This window comes from Orycteropus afer, unplaced genomic scaffold (assembly GCF_000298275.1).
Source record: "Orycteropus afer afer isolate SDZICR_OR568_19922 unplaced genomic scaffold, OryAfe1.0 scaffold00413, whole genome shotgun sequence".
Classification (NCBI taxonomy): Eukaryota; Metazoa; Chordata; class Mammalia; order Tubulidentata; family Orycteropodidae; genus Orycteropus; species Orycteropus afer.
Window position 1 is genome coordinate 2,139,524 of NW_006922000.1, and position 5,476 is coordinate 2,144,999.

At 51.2% G+C, this 5,476-nt stretch overlaps 1 protein-coding gene across 1 annotated transcript in view; it reads right to left on the bottom strand.

Moving 5' to 3' along the window:
• The window catches only part of DGKI (diacylglycerol kinase iota), a 380,807-nt gene that overhangs the window by 343,493 nt on the left and 31,838 nt on the right, over positions 1 to 5,476 (bottom strand). The window lies entirely within an intron of this gene.

Here is a 5,476-nt window from a genome sequence, read left to right on the forward strand (position 1 = left end):
AAACTATCATCCAAATCACCATGAAATTAAAAGGAAAAAACAGGGCAGGAATTCAAATGTCCTGGATGGTTAAGTTTAATGGCATGTAAGGGGCAGTGTTGACAGGTGACAGGGATGTATGTGTGTGTGTGTGTGTGTGTGTATACAATCACATCACTGAACTTATTCATTCATTCATTCATTCAAAGTTTACCGGGCAGGCACTGTTCTCAGTCCTGTAGATACCAAAGAGCACAAGACACGCAAAACCTGAGCCAGGGCCCTTAAGATCTGGTCTCCAGACACACAAACGGAAATGATGACAGGAAGTGCCCAGCGCCACGACAGGTCAGGAGAATGGGGAAGGAGCTGAGGGACAGCCTGACTCTGACGTGCACCAGCAGCTTGCCCTCACGAGCTCTGTGGAGCATGCTGGCGGGCAGTGACAGACCAGCTGCAGTCCGGTGACTCTGACTCATGGCCGCTCCACGTGTGTCCCAGGGGGAGGGGGCTCACTGGGTTTCCAGTGGCTGACTCGACTTTGGGTGGCCTTTCTCAGCTCTGACAATCCAATGACCGCCCCCCTTCACTCAGGGAGAGGCAACCACAGCAGTTAATGTCTCTTCAGTGCTTGCCATGCTGCTAACGGCTTCCAAACAAAACCAAACTCACTGCCATTGAGTCAAACCCGACTCATAGAGATCCCTCCTTGGGTTTCCAAGGTGATATATCTAAGGAAGTAGACTGCCCAACCTTCCTTCCGAGGAGCAGGTGGTGGGGCTGAGCTGCCAGCCTGGGCTTAGCTGCATTACTTCACTGAATCCCCACAGCTGTACAAGACGTATTCTCTGCATTTCATGTGTGCAAAACTGAGGCTTAAAGGGGCTAAGAAATAAATCATTTCACACAGCTGGGAAATGGTGGAGCCTGAATTCAAACATAGGTCATGGGAGTCCAAAGCCCACATGGTTCATCACCCAAACCTCCTCAAAATGAAGGCAGCTAAGAAGGTTTCCCACCTGCCTGGGGTTGTAAGTCATTACCCTCTGGAATGTTCATCTGCCTGGTCTATGAGGCACAGAACAACAGCAACACAAACTCCTGAAAACCAGCGGCAATGCCAACTTTTAGGGTTAGCAGTTTGGGGGAGCTCTGGTAGCATAGTGGCTAAGACGCTTGCTAACCAGACGGCTGGTGGTTCAAACCCACCAGCCACTCCTCGAAAGGAAGGTTGGGCAATCCTACTTCCATAGTGATACTGCCTCGGAAACCCAAGGAGGGGTCGCTATGAGTCGGGACTGACTCGACAGCACATAACAACAACAACAACAACTGATGCATATATTGTTCCAGTTAAAGGTTGGTGCCCAGAGCCACAGGGATTCTGGGTAAAAGCAGGTGACCCGTGCTCAGGAACACAGAAAAACACAAGAAAGAGGGAAAGCATTCTACACACCTGGACACTGCCTTGGTGACATGGTGGTTATGCACTTGGCTACAAACGGAAACGTTGGCTGTTCAGAACCACCCAGAGGCCCCTCAGAAGAAAGACCGTGGAGCCCAGTTCTTTTCTGCAACGTCATGAGTCAGAATCGAGGGCGACTGGTTACGCTGAGTCGGATGCAGCGTCTTTTTATGACTTAGTAACAGGGTGGCCCCAATGTTCAGTAACAACACCGCTGCTTCACCCCCACACCACCCACACACCAGCACAAAGGCATCCCGCATCTAAAACCGTCCTCAGGGGAGAGTGACAGTGATTCTCAGAGGATCAAACCCTTAGGATAAAATAAGGCACACACACACTTGGCTTAAGAAGTTCAGCATAAAGACCGAGAATTGGACAAAGATACCGAAGCGTCACTAAGGCTCTGTCTGGCTGGTGATTTCGCCTCCCTGAGCCTTCTCTCCTTTCTCTTCACGTGGGAGCAAAGCTGTCGCCCGACCACTCCAAACACTGGCTGTTACTGATCAGCAGTGCGGGACAGTGCTGGGAGACTGCGGGCCCTCACGTGGGCACTTCTCAGATAGAGACCAAGGTCCCACAAGATGGTAGCAGGTGTCTCTGGGAGAAGACTGGACGTCTCAATCCTCCTCCCCATCTGCAAGAAGTTGGGAATCCTTCAGACCTTCTGCTCCTTAGACCTTATGAGGCTTGTTTATGGGTTACAGCTCCTCAGTGTTTCCCAAGCTCACCTAATGGCAAGCCCCTTTAGAGCATAATAAGGCCCAGTCCCTAAGTGGCACAAACGCCCTCAGCTACTGACCGAGAGGTTGGAGAAGACCTGGTGATCTGCTTCCACAAGGTCACGGTCTTGACAGCCCTGAGGGCACATATCTACCCTGAGCCACATGGGGCCACCATGAGTCAGAACTGACTAGACGATGGGTTTGGTTTCATTTGGGCACGTAATACCCAATAGTGTTTTTATATTTAGAATTCCCCAAAACACTATTTGGTTAAAAAAAAGAATAAGAAGAATAAAAGTGAACTATGTTAACGAGCAGGGTCACCTAAGAGCAGCAGCGTCCTAACGGCCCTGCCCCCGCCCACCCTATCACCATTCCTACTGCCTTAAGTGGGCAGAATTGTGATTACACTCTTCTCAAATATGGGGACAGCACTCCATGTCAGATAATGACAGTTACAATGACAACAATAATGATTGCTGTAACAATAATGATAGCTAACATTTACTGAGACCGGAGCTCTGGTGGTATAGTACCTAAGGCATTTGACTGCTAACCAGAAGGCTGGCAGTTCAAACCCACCAGCCGCTCCTCGGAAGGAAGACGGGGCAATCTACTTCTGTAGGGACACTGCCTCAGAAACCCATGCAGGGGTCGCTATGAGTCAGGATTGACTTGACAGCAGCGAGTTTGGTTTTGGTTTTGGTTTTATATATATGTATGTATACACACACACACATACATATACGTATACATATACCTAGGAGCTCTGGTGGTGTAGTGTCTAAGGCACTTGACTGCCAACCAGAAGCTGGCGGTTCAAACCCATCAGCCGCTCCTTGGAAGGAAGACTGGGCAATCTATTTCTGTAGCGATTCTGCCTCGAAAACCCAAGGAAGGGTAGCTATGAGTCAGATCTGACTCGTCGTCAGTGAGTTTTTTTTTTTTTTTCCTAGCCGTGTGCTAGGCATTGTGCTAAGCGTGCACACAGATGGCCTCACACTGATGCTCACCCATGTGATCAAACACCTGAGGGACCCCCACAACTTCCCTGCAGTAGCCCCCCTCAGTCTCTCCACTTGGGTCCTCTGGCCAGAAAATCAGCTGCAGTGTCTCTCTGCGCAAATCCCCTTCTTAGGTCGTTCTGTTGAAGGTAAGGCTGTCCTTATGACTCATTCGAGCCATGATGGTGGAGAGGCCTTGGCAGACGCTCCACACTCAGAGAGCTGGCTGTGCCTCCTGGCTCTACAGCCACCACCGTGGATCCCCAGCAGCCCGTGCCCTGCTCTGCCAAGCCGCCATCTGGGGTGACCACCGCCCATCTGCCGGCTGGACAGCTGGTGTGTGGGGCTGGCAGCACCAAAGTAGCACAGGTGGTCTTGGTGCCCTCCGAGCTGAGTCCAATGTGTCGGGCCCAGCATGGGCGCCCTGGGGCTTACCCCTGCTGGCCCCAAGTACACAGGCGGGCAGGAAGCCCCGGCCACACGGGCAGAAACTGAGCCCCTCTTCCTCCAGATGCATGCACACTAGATCACTGACAGATGGAACAGCGTTGGCCAGGTTCAGGGTCATTTTCCTTTTGGAAACAACAAAAAGCTTGGCATTTCCTTCAAACAGGGAAGTTGCTGTCTGTCCTCCTGCTCTTCCCACAAGTTCCCCCCAGACCCAAGCCTTCACCACCATCCTTGTGGGCAGATGGTGGTACCCGGCATAGCAGAAGTGAGGCATTGGTCTACCAACAGGAAGACGTGGCCTGGGAGATGCTTCCAGGATGGGCTCCCTCCATCCTCACACAGAACTGCCCCACTGCATAGTGGCTAAGACACCTGACTGCTAACCAGAAGGCTGGAGGTTCAAACCCACTAGCCACTCCTCGGAAAGAAGATGGGGCAATCTACTTCCATAGTGATACTGCCTTGCAAACCCAAGGAGGGGTCGCTATGAGTTGGGGCTGACTCGACGGCACATAACAACAACAACATGGTGAGAATAGGGACCTCACACACCCTCAACAGGGCAGGGAGAGTGCACGAATCTTAGCATGGGGTTAGAATGATTCCAACCAAAGGTCTTTGAAAATCCAAGTCCAGCAAACTATTGATTAGCTCGTAAAACTTAATCCCAAAAATAAATGAGAACCAATAGAAAAGGAAGGGTACTGACATCTGTTAACTGATTCAGTCCCTCTAGTCCCGGTGGCACAGAGGTTTAGCACTCAGCTGCTAACTGAAAGGGCGATGGTTCGAACCCACCAGCCACTTGCAGGAGAGACGTGACAGTGTGGATGACAGACTGGAAACCTTAAGGGCAGTTCTCCTCCATCCTATAGGGTCTCTGTGAGTCAGAGTTGACTCAACGCACCCAACACCAACACCATCTCTGAGTTCTGAGCACTCCATAGAGGAGCCTGCTATGCAGAGGGGTGGGGCAGGGCCAGGGTTTGAGCCACAGCTGTGTCTACTTGTCTCCAGATCTTCATCAAGCCTGGTTCCCCTCCCCCGCCCCGCCCCCATACCACGTGGGCTCCCTCATGCGATTCGCTTTATCAGTGAAGGGATGTCTGTCCAATGGATGAACAGGTGACCACAGGAGACAATGAGAAGCACTTTAGAACATGGGTCAGATGGCACAGGTCGGGGGTCCATTTTCACCCAAGTCTTACCCACAAGGGGAAGGCGAAAGCAAAACACAATAACAAGAGTGAAGCAGCACCCATTAGCCTGCCCACAAAAGCTGACAGAAGCACATTTAAAAATAGTAAGGCCATATCTGGGAACAGCACGCTCCCGTCTGACAGCTCCTTGTCTCTTCCGCACAACCCACACTCCTGCGCTCACCTACCCATCTACCTCCTCCCTTCCGGCACCTCCCAGCTCCTGACACCTACCTGCCTGTCTGCGCCCTGTCCAGAGAGCCACCTAAAGATTCCAGGGTTTGGAAGGTGCCTCCGTACCCTGGGCCTTTTTCCTAAACTTCATTTTGTATTGTGGTAAACTAGATGTAGCATAAAGTTTGTCATTTGAACCATTTCTGAGGGCACAGTTCACCAGCATTAATTACATCCACCATGTTGTGTAATCATCACCATTAACCCTCCCTTTGACATCTTCCCCACTGGCAACTCGGTGCCCATCAGGCCACACCTCCCATTTCCTTCCTTGCCCAGCCCCTGACGGCCTTGCATCAGCACTGTCTCCATGAATGCATCTCTTCTAGATCCTTCATATAAGGACCCACATCATTATCTTGTGTCTGGCTTACTTCACTCAGCATAATGTTTTCAAAGGCTCACCCACATCAGAGCATG